Here is a 22648-nt window from a genome sequence, read left to right on the forward strand (position 1 = left end):
TTTCATTTCTGTCATTTTCTGAGGCAGAATCTGAGTCCTTATTTTCATATATTATTAAATCTTTTAAATTCTCCTTAGATTTGTAGTCTGCTCTACTTCCTTCTATGATTTTATTATTTTCATGGCTCTTAGTTCTTTATTTTAGCTGTATTTTTTCTTTTCTTTATTTACATACACCTTTTTCTTCATTTACATAAACCTTCAGCTACTTACATGGACTTTCTACAACTTAGTATATACTTTCAAGCTTAGCTTTTATTATGTTTCATAGTCTGGTACATGAAAGAGAAAACTGTTTTCTGTTTCTAAGTTTTTTTTCCTGTGGAGTGTCTCTTTCTCAATTTCTCTTAAAAAGCACTTATTACTAGTCATTTTTCCTTCTTTCTTGCACTTCGGGACACGCTAAAACTTTTAACTTAGTTCTTAAGGTGGTTAAACGTTTTTAGTAAATAAGTAAAATGGAATTTATCTGTAAAGGACAACTTAAAAATGTCCATGGTCAGCTTATAATAATAATTCTTAATAATCAAAGACTTGACGGGAATTATAAGAGTAATGCAAAACCAAATCAAATCAATTTAAAATAAAACCTGTAGATGAAAATATCTTTAAATATTATGATTAACCTTATTTTTAAAGAGCTTCAAATATAACACAATAATCTTAAGACATAATATTAAATAGGGTATACTAAGAATATACCAAGATTATAAAGTTTCTAAACATCTGAATAGCAATAAAAATTCTATGGGTAAACAGTGAATTCTTCCATTGAAACTATTGGTTTTGATGATGTTAAATTCAAAGGAAACAAAGCTACAATCAAGTTAACAATTGAAATAATAAAATTATGACAGTTTTGGAGTGCTTGCTGCTTAGTGTCAGGCAAACATTACTTCTCCTGACGTGACAACATTCTTTAATTCACAACATATCAAATAAACTTTTTTGTACTTTTCTTAATGTAAGACAGAAATCTATCGTGGCTTTCCTACAAAATTTCAGAATTGTGAGGAGTTTATCATATGTCACCAAGGAATAATGGTTGAGTTAATCAATGATCTTAAAGGTAAAAACTTTGGCTTTTTCCGAAGCCAAGTGGCTTGGTTTTTCAGTGAAGGACAAAGAAGTTAAATAAACTCAGAGACATAGAACTTTTGCTTCCTAGGCAGATTACATAGAATAAAGAGTAAATTAAGGAGCCAAGACTGTTAAAACTGAGCAAACTTTGTTAGGATTTTAACATTTCATAGCTTTTTAGACTCAAGGATTTATTTTGTTGAACTCTTGCCTTCAAGGTGGATTGAATGAAGAACAAAATTAACTCTTTAACCCAGTATTCAAAAAAATTTTTTTTTCTTAACAGCAAGAAATTTAAGTTTTTGCTATTTGACATTAAAGCTTTTAAAAATTCTTATAAATTAACTCATTAAACTTCTAGTTGCAGCAAATAAGAACTTTGATTATGCCAAATAAATTTTCTTATAATAAACCTTTTAAATTTCTTGTCTTTGTTACATATCTCTTATAGTACAACTTTTTAAGTGGTTAAAACAAACGTAATTACTAAACCTAAATTTGAGGGTATCTTTGTGTAGCATAAAAAGCAAGAGTCTATAAACTTCAATTGTAATGAATATCTGTTAATTTGGTTTGATGTCAGTAAGTTCTTTAAAGGGGGTTTGCTTTTAAAGTAGACAAATACAAAAACCATTGTCAGAACAAATTTATTTTCATTAATTCCTGGAAATACTAGGGCCATTTTATTTACATAAGTACTTAAACTTATCCTTAAACCAATCAGAGTAAGTTCTTAGAAGAAATATTATAATTTAACTTAATAATATCAGCTGGAGGTAGGAAATTATCAAATTTTCATAATCTTCTGTATGCTTTATAGGGTCCTTCAGAGAGATGATTTAGAATAACTTTTCCCTTTTTAAGGATTTATTATACCAATCAAAATAAACTATTCATCCTTTTTCATATAGACTAATTTATATCAGAGTTTCTCAAAGTAGCTACCAGAAGGCTAGGCGCAAGAAGTAGTTTTTTCTTGGAAGAGGAATTAAGATTTTAGACAGTTCCATGAAAAATATTAGCCATAACCTTCAACTTGATATAAGATAAAAACTTAGATATAAACACTTTAAATTAGAGGCAAACTCTCAGAACAAACTGCATAAACTCACCAATCTGTGAGGCCAGCTCAAAAACCAGGCTTATATAATACCACATAAGACAAACATATGAGGAACTTAGCATTCAATCTGCCTTGAAGGCAAGAGTTCAACAAAATAAATCCTTGAGTCTAAAAAGCTATGAAATATTAAAATCCTAACAAGGTTTGCTCAGTTTTAATAGTCTTGCCTCCTTAATTTACTGTTTATTCTGTGTAATCCGCCTAGAAAGCAAAAGTTCTATGTCTCTGAGTTTATTTAACTTCTTTGTCCTTCACTGAAAAACCAAGCCACTTGGCTTCAGAAAAAGCCAAAGTTTTTACCTTTAAGATCGTTGATTAACTCAAGCATTGTTCCTTGGTGACATATGATAAATTCCTCACAATTTTGAAATTTTTACATAGCAATTCTTTGGTAAGATAACGCAGATTGACAGAAAAATCAGTCCTAGCTAAACTTACTAATTTACCAGAGTCTCAGGTGGAGGGATATCAGACCCTTTGACAAAACCTGAACATCAAACAAAAGTTCCCTGGAAGAAAGAAAAGACAACGCAAATGGGAACTCATTTTCCCGGGATGGAAGGGAAAAAAGCACAGCAGATGGAAACCCATTTTTCTCAAAGTGATCATTGAAATGCTTAATTACTTCTAGTATATTCAGCTCATAGTGTTTTTGGATATGAATCACAAACCAGTGTTGCGGTAAAAGGGGAAATCCAGGCTCATTTATTAAGGATATTTAGAATTAGTTGAAACTTTGGTCTTCCAGAGTCAAATAAAATTCTTAGCAGGGAGTCTGCCACGGGGTTTGATATCTTTGCAGCTCAAAAACTCTGGGGTTTCTTTGTAACAACCATACAAACCCTGATTTCGTTTCTTCTGAACCTGATTTATTCTGTAAGCTAGAGACCTCCTGTTTTATGTTAAACATACTAGTTTCTCTAATTGGAAAGTATTTTCTGCATCTGTACTAGGACAGATTTGAAAGGGGATTTCAGACAAAGGTTTCAAAGTAGAATGTAAAGAAGAGATGGCTGACAAAAGAGTAGAGGTACAGGAGCAGCATTTGGGCACTATAATTCTTTGTTCTGCCTAGTCAATTTAGATAGCACGTCCTGCAAGGGGTCAATTTGTTATCTAGCTGCCTTTTAGAAGCCTGCAAATACCAATCATAATCCTATTGAGGCTGTTTAACTTTGGAGCCTTGTTTTTCTAATTTATTGAGCTGGAAGATTAACTTAGACTGTTCAGAAGATCCCTAAATTGGCCACTGATTTAAATTGCACATACTATAAAATCTGTATGTGCACTAAAACCTGAATGTGCCCTGAGACCTGAATACGCACTGAAACCTGAATGTGTACTTTAAGAAGACAAAGTGTGTTCAAACTTAATGGGCAGAGATCTTGGTTCTCCCAGAATTTGCTATATTAGATCTGGGAGTTCTGCAGTAACAGTCACTCCATACTTTTGGTAACAAACTCAGCAAAACATTCAGAGCGTGAGCTGAAAATGAAAGTACAAGAGAAAACACAAACAGATAACCAACAGTAAATCTCAAAGAACTCAACACAAGGACATGCAGTTTGATTCGAGAGGCTGTTTACCGGGGGCAGCTCCTGGGAACCCGGGGAGATGGGATGGTTTCAAGAGGCCCATGCTTGGTACTGGAGCTCCAATTCCATGATGCCCCAGGAGGTTGCCAAAGATGATGTACCTTCGAATCCCGCATTGTCTGGCACTATTAAATGTCAAAGTATAATGAACGCGTACTCTGCTGAAGTAAAAGGAGATTTATTGAAGGTTTGAAAATGGCCCCAACCAGGGAAAAATCTGCTCTCACAAAGTGAAACAAATGCTCTGAAGAAGGGGAGGGAAGAAAGGGTACATTTATGTGGTGAAATGAGGAACTAATGGTGCAAAGTCTATGACTGGTGCTTGGTGAGGTAAGGTGGTCGGAGGCGGAATAGCAAGGAACCAAAGGGGATTGGTTAAACAGGATAATTGCAGAAGTAGTGACTCTGAGGGTGTATAGGTGGCCACAGGAGGATTACAAAGTATTTCTTCCCAAGGACATTTGGTTTAAAAAATAGCTAGGGGAACAGTGTGTTTCTTGAGGGTGGTCAGCTCTGGACATATCTGATAAGTTTAAGGGCATCAGGACCCTTGCAGAACATTGTTCCCTTATACTTGGCTTAATCATAAAGAGAAACTGTTTCCTAGTTACAGGCTTTTAAGTCTGTATAAAGGTCACTGAATGTTAGAGAAGTTAGCAAGCATTAAGATGGAGTCTGGGCTAAGACCCAGACTAGCCATTTTAATAGTGCCAAGTGCCTCAGTTTTGGAGGCTCCTACACAAGTTGAGGCATGAAACTGTTAAGATGTGAACATCTCTACTTACGTATCTATCATAGGAAGTAGCTTTTTTTTTTCTTTTTCTCCTTTTGGACCAAGCACAACTTTATTCTTTATCCTCTGCATAGTAATGCACACCTGCCTAGGATTATCCCCATGTTTCTCCCTCATCATTTCAGGATTTCTGGAATCACCAGTGAAATAATTTCTATTTACACAGGCATGCCTATGTCATAGATTCATTAACATAACTAAAATATATCCATCTCCTGCACCTATCTCGCTTTTCTGAGAATGACGTATTCAAATGAGGTGGTAATTAAGATGGGGCTTCTGGGGTCAGATTGCTGGGTTTAAAGCTTGGCTTCACCAAGGAAGTAGCTTTTTATCCAGTTGACACGAGATAAAATTATTTGAAAATAAGGAATTGAGGAGAAAATTAAGTTAACCTACATGTATCCGTAGCTGTATTTTTCTTACAGAAATGTATGCTATCTAGATTATCTGTAGAAGCGTAATTGCTTTGAACTGTACAATACTTTGAATAATGTAATTTAATGTAGCTTGCGTATATATTTTAAATGTAAAAACCTTACATATTAACAGAAAGAGGTTGCTGCTTTGCTTTTGACTCATTATGTTTTCTGATTATAAAATTAAATGTTCCAAAATATTTCCAGCAAAAACTGATGAAATAAAAAGAGCAATACACAAATCAACAAATATAGCTGGAAATTTCAATGTTTCATTTGCAGTAAGTGTTAGAAAAAGTAGACAGAAAATTAGCAAAAATATAGAAGACTTGAACACTATCAGCCAGGTTGACCTAATTGACATCTGTAAGACACTCCACACAATAACAGCATAAAACATATTTACAAGCACACATGGAATGTTCACCAGAGTAGATCACATGCTAGGCCATAAAACAAGTCTCAATAAATTTAAAAGAACTGAAATCACACTGAGTATATTTTTCAACCACAATGAACTTGAAATAGAAATCAATAGAAAGAATTCTTGAAAATCCCATATATGGGGAAATGAACACATTACTAAATAAGAAATAGATACGGACATATAGATAAATGGAACAGAATTGAGTCCAGAAATAGACCCACACTCACAAGAGCAATTGTTGGAGAATAATATTGAATATACCACACACTGCCAGAAGAACAAACAAATCTTTCTTGGAAGAAGTACAGCCAGAATGCTCATTGGAAGCAAGGATGGTGAGAAATACTTTGGACATGTTGTTAGGAGGGACCAGTTCCTGGAGAAGGACATCATGCTTGGTTAAGTGGACCCTCGATGGGATGGATTGACACAGTGGCTACAACAGCGGGCTCAAGCATAACAGTGATTGTGGGGATGGTGCAGGACTGTTGTACATAGGGTCACTATGAGTCGGAACTGATTTGATGGCACCTAACAACAGCAGTTCATATGATAACCATCTTATCCTCTAATTCGCTGATGCTTTCTCCTGCCTAATTAAATCTATTGGTAAGCTCTTCTATTATGTTTCTCATTTCAGTTATCTTTTTCAGTTGCAGTATCTTTTCTTAGATCCTCATTTTGTACTTGCATTGTTTTCCATATTTCTTTTAGCTCTTTGTCTATATATTCCCTTAAGTCTTTAATTATATTTCACATTGTTATTTACTTCCATTTTTTTCATTATTTGATCTTCTCTAGATGTGTTTTCACTCCCTTCGACATGTTCATTTGGATGGGCTATTGCGTCTCTTTTCTTGGTGTGTCTTGTGATGTTTTGTTGGGGCATTGGAATTTTCTAGGGTGCTCATTTTCTCAGTGCTCTCCTATATTTGATGTTTTTGTCTGCGCTAATTTCTGCAGAAAACTCTTAGGTGGACAGTCTCTTCAGCCTTTGCTCACTGTTTTCTCTTCCTCTCTGTGATAGCTCCTTCTCACTCCTTGGTTTAATTAGAATTTGAAAGTTCTAAATCTCAGTTTTCAACTTGCAATGGCTCCCACACTAGAGAACAAGCTGTGGTCAATCTGTCCTCCAGCGGGCACCACTACTCAGGCAAGATCTCGTGCACTAATCAGTCTGTCCACTGAGGTTGGGGGGCGCAGTCCTCTCTCTCTGGTTATTACTCCCTTCCTTTTTCTGTTTCTGCAGCCAGGTTTTCAGTCAGAAAAACCACACCCAGTGAGTCCCCTTCTGGGCTGGGTGTTGCTGTCTTGTTTTACCTGACACTTCCTTTCCTCCTCTGTGGAGGCTGCTTATATCTGAGCTGTCATTCAGGGGAAGCACAGGTAGACTTTTCCTCTGTTTCAGGAGGAGGAGGGGCTGGTACTCCCCATATGGACTTCTGAGAGATCTGTGTTATTGGTTTCAGAACGTCAGTGGCCCTGTGGTGACTGAGGGTACAGTCATCACTTAGGTAACTTGTCTACTAGCTCTGCTGTAGGGAACCTTCTGTAGGATTTCATATCAGTCCAGCAACTGACAATTACCCAGTGGGGTAGGAGTTGTCACACTCCAAACAGACCCCCAAGGAGGTCTGCCTCTTGCCATCAGAGCCCACCCCATAGTATGTTGGCTGTGGGTGTAGTCTCCACTCCAGATGCCTGCTTTCTGGCACCCAGCAGCCTCAGTCAGCAGTCCTCAGCGCCAACCAGAAGAGGGAGCATACAGACCCAAACTGACCCCCGGAGGGGTCTGTCCTGTTGGTTTCAGAGGCCTTAGCTATGGGGTGCACAGGAAGGCAGGTAGAGTGTTGACTGTTGGAACAGACTCCACTGCACGACCTTTTTCTAGCAGTTCACAGTAGGCTTGCAGCCAACAGTGTTCGGGTGGAGAAGGCGCTGGCACACTCCAGATGGACCTTTAGGGAGGTCTACCTTGTTGATTTTAGAGCAGAAGCTTGGAGTCCTGTCTCTTTGTACAGGCAAAGGGTGTGGTGGTTAGAGAAGGTGGCTCTTTTGTTGGGGCACTTCACCAGGTTTACACCAGCTGGCAGCCCACGTGGTTTGGGAGAGGGGCAGGGATGGTGGAGAATTGATTTTCCTGCTATATGCGACTCATTGTTGATTCATCGATTCTTGCCTGCCTGCAGTTCCCCATTGCTTTCCTCTGCTCCCCGATTCAGAGTCCTTCAAAGCCGAGCATCATTTCCTTGTTGTAATTCTTGTTGTATTTGTGGGGGATGGTAGGATTGATGGTCTGTTTATGCCGCCATCTTCCCAGCAGTCTCTCTGCCACATTTTTTAAGGTTGCATAGTATTTCCTTGTTTCAGTGTATTGTACTATAAATTTTTTAACTAACTCAGTGTGGTGGAAGTTAGGATTATTTCTAACTTTTCAGTGTTACAGATATTTCTAAATTAGACATTCTTGAAAATATATTTTTGTGTACTTTTACAAGTGTTTTTATTAGAAAATTTTCTAGAAGTAGGATTGCTGGTTTAGAAAAATTTTTTATATTGCCAACACTTACTGAGTGCATATTATACACCAAGCACTTATTATAAGCACGCTTTTTACCCAGATTATCTCATTTAATTCTCGCAACAAATATATGAGGTGTTGTTGTTAGGTGCTGTTGAGTCAGTTCTGAATCATAGTGACCCTGTGTACGACAGAATGAAACACTGCCCATCCTTGACAGTGGTTGCTATGTTTGAGCCTATTGTTGCAGCCACTGTGTCAGTCCATCTTGTTGAGGGTCTTCCTCGTTTTCCCTGACACTTTACTTTAGCAACCATAATGTCTTTCTCCAGGGACTGGTCCCTCCTGATAACTTGGCCAAAGTACATGAGACCAAGTCTCACCATCCTTGCTTCTAAAGAGCATTCTGGCTGTACTTCTTCCGAGACAGATTTGTTTGTTCTTCTGGCAGTCCGTGGTATATTCAGTATTCTTTACCAACACCATAATTCAAAGGCATCAGTTCTTCGGTCTTCCTTATTCATTTTCCAGCTTTTGCATGCATATGAGGCAATTGAAAATACCATGGCTTAGGTCAGGTGCACCTTAGTCCTCAAAGTGGCATCTTTGCTTTTTAGCACTTTAAAGAGGTCTTTTGCAGCAAATTTGCCCAGTGCAGTGCAGTGTGAGGTGTAGGTACTATTATTTTTCTCATTTTACCGTTGGGAAAACTGAGGCACAGAGGGATTAAAAAACTTGTCCCGAATTACACAGCCAGGAATTTACAGAGCCAGTACATAAACCAAGATAGTCTGATTCAAGAATTTGACCTCTTAGGTAAGACATGTGAAGTTTGTTTCTATATATGGATATTTTGGAGGAGTTGTATTTATTTTCTGGTCTCTTACTTGATCGTGCTGTATGCAGTAGAGAAATTTCTTAATATTAAAAAGTTGAGGATAAGCCAAATATTTATCAAACAAGTCTCTATGTCCTTACTGAAATAATTTCAGAAATGCACCATCGGAATATTTTTTAGTTTCAACATGGACGAAATCAGTCGGATACTTAAAAGAATATTTCTCCTTTTGATAACATACTGTTTTTGAGCAGGTTAGGTTTTTTTTACTTAAGTCATACAAGTTATTGGACAAGTAGTAAATTCATATTAACCTTAAACGTACTATTTTCAGACAACTGTGGCAGTGTAGGCAGAAGGTATCAGAGTTTTAAGTCTAAGCTCTGCATCAGAATCACATTAATGCCAGGGTCCCACTACAGACCTTCTGAATCAAAGACAGTCTTAAAACTTCACAGATGATTCCAGTTCACAATTGGAACTGAGAAAACTGTTACAGAGCATACTTTAAATTGATAAGGAATACCAAAAAAAAAAAAAAAAAAAGTTACGTCTGATATCTCATATAGGCAGTCCCTGGGTTATGAATGAGATCCGTTCCTAATTGTGCCGTTAAGTTGCATCTGTAAGCCTGTGACAGGTGCATATGGTTCTTATTTAGCCTTACTTTAGTGCAGGAAAGGCTCGAAAACTTTTCAGGGATTTAAAACCTGCACGTGCAGCAAGTGGAGGTGATTGTGATAAAGAATTTGTTGTTAGTAGGGGTTGGTTCAGTCGTTTCAAAGTGAGGACAAGCTTACATATCATTAAAGAGTAAGTAGGAGTTGTCCTTAAATCAGACATTCAGTTGTGTAACGCAGGACTGCCAGTATACAGAGGAACTTTATTAAGTAACTTTTCAGAATACCTCTCACAACCAGTAAGTTTGCAAAAGGAAAAAGCCATTTATTAACCAGAACAACTGATTTTCTTGATTGTATTAATCCTATAAATTAATATTCTTTTGCCTGTTTCTCCCTGGCTTTTAAAAATAGATGATATCGTGTGCCTTTACTTGGTCATCACTTATTCATTACTTAAACCCCTTATAATATGATGTACGCCTTCAAGTGCTAGTCTAAAACCAATCTTTTCACAACTATTAATCCCCTACTTATAAGAGGATCTTAAGAGCTCGGCTGCTAACCAAAAGGTCATCAGTTCGAATCCACCAGCTGCTTCTTGGAAACCCTATGGGGCATTTCTACTCTTTGCTATACAGGGTCACTATGAGTCAGAATGGACTTGACGGCAACGGGTTTGGTACGGTATAAGAGGATCTGTCCTTTCTTTCTTTAGTCTTTTTTCTCTTTTCCTGTTCTGTAACACCTGACACTGAGGTAGTGTAGTGTACTGGCTAAGACTTAATAGGATTTGGAGTCAGACTGCTTGAATTCAAAACCCGGCTTAGCCATTTGCTAATTGTGTGATCCTAGGAAGTTAGCTGCCTGGTGTTCACATTTGTTTCATGGGATAACAATAGTATCTATGTCATAATTGTTGAGAGGATTAAATGAGCTCATGTTTGTAAAGCACCGTACCTGCCACAGAGTAAGCCATCAAAATTATCACCTATTATTATTCACTCCCCCCCCCCTTTTTTTAAATTCTCTTCCCTTGGTTTACAGGATACAACACTGTGGTGACATTCTGTAATCTCTTTTTAAACCATTTCCTTCTGTGCCGGCTTCCTGTCTTCTTAGTAATTTAGGTATTTCCCTCTGGTTTGGTGTCAGTGTTCTTCTCTTTACGTATAATGAACAGAAACCACTGGCTTTGGTATCAGGTAGCCCAGGGTTTGGATTCTAACACTGCCATATATTCCAAGCTGTATGACCTCCGAATTTAACCTAAATCTTTTCCAATCTCAGATTTCTGATCTGTAAAATAGGGATGATTCCTTCATTGCAGGATTTTTGGGAGGATTAGAGATAACATAAAGTGCCTAATGCAGGGTCTGGCACACTGTAGTTGCTGAGTAAATGGGATGTTCTGCTCCTGTTGATGGTATCTTCAGGTACTATCAATGAAGCGTTGATTCTTGACTCTTATATTTCTCCAACTGGATTTCTTTCTCACACTGTTAAAGGTGTACCTAAAACTGCCATTAGATGTTGTCCATCTGTCTTAATGGTATTTTAGAGTTTTCATATCTGATATCAAATTAATCATCCCCACTCATCTTCCCTCTGAAACCTTCGCATTATCATGTGTTATGTGTTCTTACTAGTGTTCTTGACATTCTCCCAGTCATGATGGGTTAGCATTGAATTGATTCATTCACAGTCTTGTTTCAGTCTGCCTCTGGTTTCTCTGTTAATACTTAACTTACATGGATGTTCAAATGCCCATCAATTCTCACTACAGTCATCCCTCAGTATCTGCAGGGGAGTTGGTTCCAGGACTCCCCCCCGCCCCCACCAAAATCCGAGGATGCTCAAGTCCTTTATATAAAATGGCGCAGTATTTGCATATAACCTACACAGTCCTCGCATATACTGTAAGTCATCTCTAGTTTACTTATAATACATAATACAATGTAAATAGTTGTTTCATCACAATTGATGACTTGCTCTGGAAGGTAGCCTTTCTCTTCTATGAGTTTCTTGAGCTCTCCTGGGAACCCTGTGCTGCCGGTGCATTAGCTAATGCTGATTCACCCGTGATCTTGAGGTTCTGGAGGCTCTAGTGCCTTACAGAGCTAGCCAGCCAGCCCTTACTAGCCTGAAACTCCTTCCCCTTGCTCTCCTCAACCCCCTCACACTTAGCTTTTGAAGGGAGTGCTTTGACAACTTTATTACCTTTTAGGAACCATTTTTTCACGGAAACAAAGGGTGCACACAACACAAGTAACGAACAAACAAGACACGAGGTAAACAATGCTCAAACAACGACTGCTGAAGAGAGACTGAGAATCTGTAAAATGGCAGGAGGCTACAGCAGGGTGTGCAAAACACATCATTTCATTTGCATGGATGTAGTGATACTCAACCTGGCAAATTTGAATTCTGCTTTTTGGAACTTTTTTTTTTCTATCCGCGGTTGGATTGTTGAATCCGCAGATGCAGAACCCCCGGGTACAGAGGGCCAACTGTACTGTAGTTTAGACCCTCGTTAACTTTTTTGGTATTTTTCCCAGTAGCCATGAATGTCAACTCCTTGCCTCCAGTATTTCTTGTTCTCCTTAATTTATCCTTTAGGTATATCTTTCTGTATATCTCTTTCATATTCATCCTCTTAAAGTGAGGGCTGGCAGACTTTCCCAAAAGGGCCAAACAGTAAATATTTTAGGCTTTGTGGGCCATACAGCCTCTAAATGCAACTGGTCAGCTCAGCTGTTACAAGGTGAAAGCAGCTATAAATAATATGTAAATGAATGTGACTATGTTCCAATAAAACTTTATTTACCACAACAGATGGTATGCCAGATTTGGCCCACAGGCTGTAGTTTGCTGACTGCTGTCTTAAGGACAGCTCAGATTGTATCAGTGCCTGCTTACATGACTTTAGGCATTCTACAGCCTGAAAAATTGAGTAAATTCCTTAGCATAGCATTTGCGGTCTTTTTTTTTTTTTTTTTAATGTGGCCTCAGTTTACCTTTCCAGCTTTAACTTCTCTACTCATCATTTATTCTAGAACATGCCATACATTATTAGGAAATCTCATGGTTCTTTTGTTGGTTAAGGTCTTTAAAGTACTGTGTGTAGTCTTTTTTAATTTATGTATTTCTTCTTTTCTTCTCTTCCTTTTAAATTACCACTCCATGTAGTATTTCTTGAAAGAACTATTTTAAGTTAACTGCAAGGTGGGACAGTCTTCCTAGCTCCCCACTTTCCTATTCTTATGTAAAATATTTTCGTTTTAAGTGTTTTGCTTCTCATCATTTGGAGAAGTACAAATATGCAATTACAAAGGTTACAGAAATATTAATTCTCATAGTAACTGCCGTGAACCTTTCTCAAATGCTACTGGATGCGTGTGTTAGTGATATAGTGCTATACTAAGATCCTTTGGGAAGGCAGCTTTAGGTCTCATGGGCTTATTGGTATCTTCAGAACCTGTCTTGCCCTGTGTAGAGTAGTATTCCATTTTGCTTATCTCATCCTTTCAGGTTTCACTGAAGGATGAAGGAAAGTCTCTGTTTGACCCTTTTGTATTTTTCCTTAGGGCTTTGGGGTATTCTGTATAAACTTTGTGGACACTTCCCTTAGGTGCCTTTGGAGATCTTCCTAGCAATGTTCTAATTTAAGTCCTAATTTAACAAATACGTTAAGTTCTTAATTAACAAATACGTTTGAGTATCTTCTCTAAGTCTGTGCTGGGGACATAAAGACAAGTAAAGCAGAGCCCTAGCCTCAGCAATCTTTATAATCTAGCACAGGGGTCAGCAGACTTTTTCCTAAAGGGCCAGAGAGTAAATATTTTAGATTTTGCAGGCTATATGGTCTGTGTTGCAACTACTCAACTCTGCTATTCTAATGTGAAAGCAGCCGTAGACAATATACAAATGATTGAGCTTGGCTGTGTTCCAATAAAATTTTATTAAGATAAAATAGGTGGTGGGTCAGATTTAGCCTGTGGGCTATAGTTTGTGGACCCTGGTCTAGTGACATTGCGCCAAGGGCTATTTGAAGCCACAAAGTAACTAGTATGTCTTCCTTGAGTGTCAGTTTTACACAAAATTATATCATGTGGAAAAAGTTAAGTAGTTTAATTGTTAAGTAATTTAAAGCATTCTTTCAATAACACAAGTGGCTGTATCTATGGAATAGAATGTAAAATTGAAACCACTTAAGATAAAACTGAGCCCTGCAAGAAACATTTACAGTGAACTTCTTAGATTTCTATCTACAAATTTTATCATTTGTTCAAAAAGTTTGAGAAGCACTACTAGGCATTGGGAGCCATTGAAGGATTTAGAGCAAGGCAGTGACAACAGATTTTAATTTTAGAAAGTTAACTTGAGTGGCATGTGGAGAAAGTTTTGGAGCAGGGTGGGGCAATCCTGGGAGCAGGGAGCCAAGTTAGGAGACTGTTACAGGAATTCAAGCTAAACATAAGGTCTTTTAAGATAGAGGTAATGGGGACAGGGGAGATACAGAGAGATTGGAGAGATAGCAAGATATTTGATTTGATTGATTGTGTAGGGCAAGGGAAATGGAGAAGGCTAAGTCAAGGATGATTTATATATTTCTCTAGAGAAATTGATTGAACAAGGATGCCATTCAGTAAAGGAAAGAATAGATGAAGCAGAGCAGCTTGGAGGCCAGGGAAGACAGGCAGATGGGTTGTTTGGAACTACTGATTAGTATAAAAATTGGTTTTATAGGTCTAAGTAAGGCTCCAGAGAGTGATCTGCATCTGTGCTATGGTGGTCAGCAAGCATATAGATAGTGGTAGTATCTCAAGAAACCAAGAATGCATAGAGGTTCAAGAAGAAGATCAGTAGTATCTGTCTGCAGAGAGAGTCACTTAAGATTAGAACTGAAAGACATTTATTGATTTTATTTTAAAAAGAGGTAGTTTGGAACTTTGACTGGGGGGATTTCATTGGAGTTGTGGGAGCCAAAGCCAGAAAGCAGTGAGTTGAATATAAATGATAGGTGAGAAAATGTAGGCAGGCAGTGTTGACCAGCTCTTCTCAAACTTTAATGTGTTAGAATCACTTGGAGATCTTGTTAAAATTGCAATTCTGAATCAGTAGGTTTGGATAGGTGCTAAGATTGTACATTTCCAAGGCTCTCCAAGCAATGAGGATGCTGCTCTTCTAAGGACTACCTGGACCCATGGTTCCCAAATTGTGCAGCAGGGCGCCCCAGAGCACTGTAGCAAATTCATAAGGGTATACTTATTTTAAATTTCAAGGGAAATATAGCAGCATCTGTTGGACACTGCAATGTTAGATAACTACATTCCTTTCCGTGATGTCACATCTTTGGGAAGGTGGGTTGTCAGTGCTTGCTCCGAAAATCAGTGTGAAACAGGAAATGAGATACAGTACTGTTAAAAATATCAAAACTCACCAAAATTTGAACAGAAGATTTAATTCTGAGCAGTTATTGTATATGCATGTAGGAAGACCATTTTGATTCCAGAGAAAGCAGATGGCTCGAAGAAGCTAGGTACAGGGGGGCTTATGAAGAGAAAAAACCCAAAACCAAACTCGTTGCCGTGGAGTCAGTTCTGACTCATAGCGACCCTGTATGAAGAGAAGAGGAGAGAGAAATACAGAAGATCAACCACTGGCTAATCTTAACGTGATTGATTGAACCCTGCCTTCCCCCTTTATGGAGATCCACTGATACCAGGTTACTTCTAGCCTGGCTGCTAATAATTTGGCCCTCCACCTACCTGTAGCCATGAGGCTTTTGAGATTTAAATTAGAAGGTAGTGGTTTGACAATTACCCTTTTCTAACATGATAAGACAAATTAACATTGCTATAAAGCAGTTCCTTGCAGGCGCTGGCAATTTGGGTCAGATTTTTTATGATTAATATTTGGTTTCCTGGGTAAGAAAAACCTTAAAACAAAGTAAGATGTCTGTTACTAATTTTCCCATTCAACAATACTAAGTTGTTTGGCCCTTACTGCTTAATAGAGAGAACTGTTAGGTATTTCTTTTGGCCTAGGAGAGCCATGAAAAAATTACTGAGACACTAAGGGTTCTATGAACCATGAAAGTTTGGGAACCTTTGACATAGACTATTCTTCATAGAAACTTGCCTGTAGAACCAAGGAGCTGACAAGATCAGATGGTAGATAAGAGGGGAACAAAGGAGGATTTGTTTTAAAATAGAAGCTACAGGTATGTTATATACTGGCGAAGAGACAGCTAATAGAGAAGCAGATTTTTAAGAGATGAAAGTGTTGATTTACAGTAAAAGGTCCCTGAGGAGGTAAGAAAGGATAGACTCTAGAATCTTGCTATCTAAATATTGCTCCCAAACCAGCAGTATTAGTTTATTGGAAGAAATGTAGGCTCTCTTGTCCCACTCCAGATCAGTTGAATCATAATCTGCATTTTAAACAGGATCCCCCAGATGATTTGTATGCATATTAATATTTCAGAAGCACTAAAGGAGGCAGGATTAGCCTTAAATAGGAGAAAGAGCATTTCTTCTTTTTATTATTTCATCACTGTATTGTATACCTTCTACACACCAGCCATTCTGACTGAGGGAAATGAGAAGATAGGGGTTATAGACACATTCAGGAATCTGGGGGTAAGAAGTTGAGAAGTTAAGCTGGATACCTCAGCTATCTCAGTTGGTAAATAGGAAGTATCTCCATCTAATGACTTAGAAATCGGGCTGAAATAGTGGCTGGGAGAGGTGGGTGGGTGTTGGAGGTTAAGAATAACCATTTTGAAGAATGCCAACAAATCTGATCAGGAATTCAGAAATTGCCAAGCAGTTCTGAAGACTGATCTGAGGGTGAAGACAGCTTTCAGTAGGGCCAGTCTGTGTCACTGTAAGTTTTTCCGGGGGTGTTAAGTAGCTTGTATGTTGGAGCTGCAGAGATTAAGTCCAAATTTGTTAGTTTGCAGGGTGAGGTTAAGGAAAAAATAAGAGCACCAGCAAAAAAACCTGTCCAGACAATGGAAAGAAAGCCACAAGAAGGAGAAGATGAGAAAAAGGAGGAGGGGTAATATGATTGGAGGTCTCTTTGAAAGCCAATAAAAAGGTCACACATCCTGGAGTTGGAGGAATCCTACCCCTGTTTTTATCCACCAGGGAAAGGAAAATTCTGTCCTGCCCGGATACAGAGATTTAATAGGACTTAGTGATTGGTTGGAGCTCTGGTGGTGCAGTGGTTAAGCATTCGGCTGTTAACCAAAAGGTCGGCAGTTCAAATCCACCAGCCGCTCCTTAGAAACCCTATGGGGCAGTTCTACTCTCTCCTGTAGGGTCGCTGTGAGTCGAAATCAACTCCACAGCAGCAGGTTTGGTTTTTGGTTTAGTGATTGATTCTGTAACAGAGAAGAAGTCTCAGTCTCGGATGGCTCCTAGGTTTCTGGCATTAGAGAATGGTTGGAACATAGTATTATTAATTAATGAAAAATATAAGAAGCAGGTTTTTTTTGGAGGGGCAGAGGGGATGATGAAGTGTGAAGGCAGGATAAGATGTTGTTTGGAAATGTTGAATTTGAGGTTGGATAGAAGAACATCCAGATGAAGGTGGCTATTTAGACCACTGGAAAGAAATATGGACATGGAACTCAAGAGAGGTCAGAGTGAAGATTGAGTTGAGAGTCAGTGATATAACAGCTTCACTAATTGAGTATTTATTCATTTGTTAGATGGAAGACTAAGCAGTTTATATGCATTGTCACTTTTATTCTCTCATCAACCTTTTGAGGAAGGTATTAAACCATTTTACAGATGAGGAAGTATGCTTAGACAGGTTGCCCAATTGCACGTAGCTAGTAAGTGGTAGAACCAGAATTAGAAACTAGATCTCTGATTCAAAATCCATGCCCTTAACTACTAAGCATTAGCTTCAGGGTGGTAGTTGACACCAGGGTGTATTAGGTCTTTTTGGATGCAATGACCAAATTGAAACAAAAATTCCCTAAAATGGGCTTAAGCAAACCTAAAGAGAAATTTGTTGGTCCTTAAACAATAGGTCTAGTGATAGACCTTCTGGCATGGTTGGAGCCAAGAGCTCAAATGTTGTCATAAAAACTTGATGTCTCAGCTCTTCTTTTCTACATTAGCTCCTCTCTTACAAGTTGTCCTCATATGACAGCAAGATGGCACCCAGTAGTTTCAGACTTACATCCTGGAGATATACATAGAAAGAGAGCCTCTTTTTACCAGGGCTTCCAATAAAAAGTCCTAGAGTTGACTCCCATTAGCTCTGACTGGCTTGGATCACGTGCCCATTTCTGAACCAGCCACTGGCTGGTCTTGAATCACATACCCATCCTGGAGGGTAGAGAGTGAACCTCACCCTAACAAATGGACTGAGGAAGAGAGATCAGGGGGCTCTCCAAGGAAATGAGGCTAACGTGAAGAGAATAGGGGAAATGGATGTTGGACAAACAAAAACTGATGTCCATACAGAGGCTTGGATGAAATTATCTTGTGATTGTGAGGGGTGTCGAGAATAACAATAATGATAATAATAGCTAAAATTTATTGAATGCTTAGTGGGCACCAGGTGCTATGCTAAGCAGTCCTTTACAGATGTTATATTTAATTGTCATAATAGCCCTTTAAGGTATATACTATTTTTATTCTCACATGTAGCTAGTAAATGGTGTAGCTGACATTTGAATACAGGCTGACTGGCTCCAAAGTTTAATATAATTAACCATTATACTGAATGTTGTTTTATCCCCTCTACTCTGTCCTGTAGGGTCTCTATGAGTTGGAATTGACTCGATGGCAGTGGTTTGGTTTTGGTATACCACTATAACATTTTATTGGTTGTTTTCTCATTGTACTCTTCACTTTTTTTGTCTGTTAAGTTACGGAGTTGTGGTCGTTGAGAGCATGGTGAATCAGAGACCTGGGTCATCATTTGTTCTGTATAATATGTTTAATAAATAATTGTTAATATGACTTAAGTAATCCTTAAATGTTATCTTGTAGTGGAAATTGCTAAGTTTTAAAATGAAATTCTTAGTTTTCTCTTTTAAAATGTTCTGTGTTTTATATTTGAATCTCAAGTGGCTTGTTATATTTAGCCCCAGAACTCTTTTTTTCTAAGACTTCTTATACCATTCTTGAATATGTAAAATTTTAGTTGGAGTGTTTCATTTTGGTGTGCCTCTAGAGATTATAAAAATTTTTTTGCTAATCTTTTTAGCCTTTGTAACAATAGTTTCAACATCTTATCTAGTATCTCTATAAATGCCTTTTTTTTTAAGCTAATAATGCAACTTCAAGGCTTTCATTATAAGAATAATTTATTCTGAGGTTGCCCTGTTTATTTGTTAGAATTGGGTAGTCAAAAAGTAAAAAGATAATATCAGTGTGTCCTTATTTAAGATGCTTATTTGAAGCAATAAAACCTGGTGTTTTGTAGTGACTAATAAAATTTGAGTTCAGAGTGGTAAAAATTACCGAGTATTGTTTTATTTTGGCATCCATTATTTTGGGCTTTGTGGTGTCAGTTATGTGTGTGTATATGTATATATATGTATGTATTTTGGTCGAAGTAAAGATTCCTTTTATTTATTTGTTTATTTTCCTTTCAAGTCAGAAATTTATTTTTAATAAGGGATGATATCATCTGAGAACCAAACGGGACATCTGTTATTTTACATCTGTTTATTTTAAGTTCTTAAATCTGAGTTTGATTTCACACAATTTTGACATTGTTGCTTCATTAATAATCCTTATGTAATTATAACCTCAGAGTGCGCCCTGCAATTGCAGCATTCACTTCTCATTAGCACAGAGTCTCATAGGAAAGCCAGAGTCACTCTAGGATGGGAGAGGCATCCATATGCAGACGTCCATATTCAAGGCTGATCCGAATGCCACCTCAGCAACAGCAGGAAGCCATCTCAAAAAGTGTAAAGGGGAGGCCTCTTCTGGGGCGCCAACACAAGGAAAGGATGGCTTGTAGTCGGCTGTGAACAGTTACGTATTTTTTTTATCCAGTCTAGTTGAAATGTCTTTGTGTCTCTTCCATGGTTCTGTAAAAATACTCAGATAATTTTGTTTCCTGAACAAGGACAAGGCTTCATTATTAAGGAAGCAGGGCAGGAGTGGAAATCAGAGGACCCAGATTTTTGCCCTTTGGGATTCCTTTTCTCTAACTAAAGAGTTTAGGTTAGATCTTTATGTGGTCTTTCCCAGTTCTAAAATTCTAGAGTTTTTATTTTAAATCTTGGCTGTATCAGAAGTGTTGCCTGATGGATCAGTATTGTTTGAGAGCTAGAGTGGGAGATTGTGTAGTCCAGCTCCCTTGCATTAGAGATAAAGAAACCTGGCCCAGATGGTTTGGCCCAAGATGTCACCACTCTTTAGTGGCAGAGGAGGGGACAGAGGCTTCTGCTTCTGCTACATTGCATTCCTCTTTCGTTAGAACAGTTATACCAAGTTGAAGACAGCTAGCATTCATTTATTTGATTAAGAAGCATTTATTGAATATCTTCTGTATATAAAGCATTTTTATAGGCATATTGTTTAGCTATAAAGGTGATTAAATGAGGAAATGTACAGGCAGTCCCTAAATTTAGAACGAGTTGATTCCTAAATTTGTTTTTAAGTCGAATTTCTATGTAAATCAGAATAGTAACTGAGACCAGAAGAAGTAGATGGTGCCCAGCTGCCACCAGTGACTGCCCTGACAGGGAACACAACAGAGAGCCCCAGATGGAGCAGGAGAAAGGTGGGGTGCAGAACTCAAATTCTGGTGAGAAGACTGGACTTAATGGTCTGACTGAGACTGGAGGTACCCTGGAAAGCATGGCCCCGGATTCTCTGTCAGTCCAGAACTAAAACAGTTTCTGCTGTCAACTCTTCAGACAGGGATTGGACTAGACTATGGGACATAAAGTGATACTCGTGAGGAGTGTGCCTCTTAGCTCAAGTAGACACAAGAGACTAAATGGGCAGCTTCTGTCTGGAGGTGAGATGGGAAGGCAGGTTTGGGAGCTGGTTGGATGGACATGGGGAGTCGGAGTCGGGGTGGAAGGGAGGAGTGTGCTGTCACAGTGGGGAGAGCAATTAGAGTCACATAACAATGTATGTATAAATTTTTGTATGGGAAAAAATAAAAAAATTTAAAAACAGCCATTGGAAAAAAAAAAAAGAATAAATGCAAAGTCCTCTCCCAGGCCCAAATGCTTGGCAATACAAGTTCACAATGAAGGATCCGACTCATAGCGACCCTGGAATTGCAGTTAAATAGCAGAACTTAATAGCAGAACTTACCAGAATGTCTAGAGACTTTAGTTGGCTACAAACACAGCCTAGTCAGTGCTCAAAGGGTAAATAAACATAGTCTTAGGCTGAGTGAACTGACTGTAATAGCTAGCTCAAATAGCTAGCATAACCTTCAAATCTGGACACTGTACTTTAAGAAAGCATCACTCTGAAGTGCTATTATTACTCCCATTTTAAGGATGAAGAAACAGGCTGACAGAGGTTAAGTGATACATCCAGGTAGGACAGCTAGGGAGAGAAAAAAAAAAGAATAGGTACAGTTTGTATCTCACATCAGTTAGTCGAATGTTTGTCTTGGTATTTATTGTACCTTTCTATGCATAAAAAAATTAAACACTTCAAATACACTAAAACATCTTTAACTTAATAATACAATAATAGTAATGTTTTGATGTGCGTAGCAAAGTAGTGCTTATTCGTTATTACTAGCCATTGTATGTATCTCAAATTTTTAATGTAATAGGCTTTACGTGGTTCGTAATCACAGGATGTACATAAGTAGTACGTTGGTAATCCAGGGACTGCCTGTACATGAAAGGCCATATAGTAGGAAGGCCAAAAACTGGGCTATGGAGTCAAACAAACTTGGGTTCATAATCTAGCCTTTAGCGGTGTGACTTCAGGTAGGATAGCTGTTCCAAAACTCAGTGTCCTTATCTGCGTCGTTCAATATTTTCCCCGAAGAATCCTTCAGTATTGCAACTTGAGGCTTGAATTTTTTTCTTCAGGTCCTTCAGCTTGAGAAATGGGAAGCGTGTTCTTCTCTTTTGGTTTTCTAACTCCAGGACTTTTGCACATTTCATTATAATACTTTACTTTGTCTTCTTGAGCCGCCCTTTGAAGTCGTCTGTCCAGCTCTTTTACTTCATCGTTTCTTCCATTCACTTTAGCCACTAAACACAGAACCAGCAGGAATCCTAAGGCCTAGGGTACAATCCAGAAAAGCATAGGCCACTGATTCACTAGATTTGTATATACACGTTTGTCCAGTAAAAGCAGTAGTACCTATACAATATTTGTAGCTAAACCAGATATCTTGAATACCACTCATTTTTAACACTACAATGATTTCTAACATCCATTTTGCTCTTACCAAATCCTCTAGCTTTGAATAGAGGTAAAGATACTGGAGTATCTGGCTGCAGTGAAGCTTTTGATCAGAAGCTTTCAGCAGTAACCAATGATTGTACATATGCAGCCATGGTTTTGCAAATGTTAACTGATTGCTCCAGGACAAATGTTAGGAACCTCTAATCCACACCCTACAGTCCACTGAAACAAATAAATATTGCAATCTCTAGGCTGAAATAATTTAAATTATTCTAGACTCTGAAGGATCCTGGTGATGCAGTGGTTAAGGGCTTGGCTGCTACCCAAATGGGGTTGTGGTCTGTGGGAGAGAGATGTGGCAGCCTGCTTCCGTAAAGATTACAGCCTTGGAAACCATATGGGGCAGTTCTACTCTGCCCTTAGAGTGTGAATGGACTCAATATCGATGGGGTGGGGCTCTCAACTCTGGTATTGAAAACAAGTGTTTAACTTTTAGTCTTTGTATCCCCTCACCTAGTGTAGTGCCTGCCCAGTAGAACTTGGTAAGTATTTGTAATATCAAGTGGCTAGGGTTTTTGTTTTAATGGTAACTTCCAAACTGTGCCAAGGAGTTATATTAATAGTATGGCATAGCTGTATGAATGTGTGTCTCGGCATCAGCATCTCCTTGTATGGGATGGAATGATGAGACCATGTAGCTCCCTTAGTGGGTGTCAAGGTGAGGCCTGCTCTGGATTGCTAACCTTTGTGGTGAGAGATTGCTCTGTTCTCTTCCTGAAGTTTGCCGTTGGAAATACTGTTGGTGAGTGACATGAATAGAGAACCCTGCTTGGAAACCGAAGGAAGAATTGTGCAGAG

General features: G+C 38.3%; 1 protein-coding gene across 2 annotated transcripts in view; it reads left to right on the forward strand.

The window, feature by feature from the left end:
• The window catches only part of EGLN1 (egl-9 family hypoxia inducible factor 1), a 71513-nt gene that overhangs the window by 28276 nt on the left and 20589 nt on the right, over nt 1-22648 (forward strand). The gene's annotated exons all lie outside the window — the stretch shown is intronic.

The sequence above is a fragment of the Trichechus manatus genome, unplaced genomic scaffold (genome assembly GCF_000243295.1).
Source record: "Trichechus manatus latirostris isolate Lorelei unplaced genomic scaffold, TriManLat1.0 scaffold00021, whole genome shotgun sequence".
Classification (NCBI taxonomy): domain Eukaryota; kingdom Metazoa; phylum Chordata; class Mammalia; order Sirenia; family Trichechidae; genus Trichechus; species Trichechus manatus.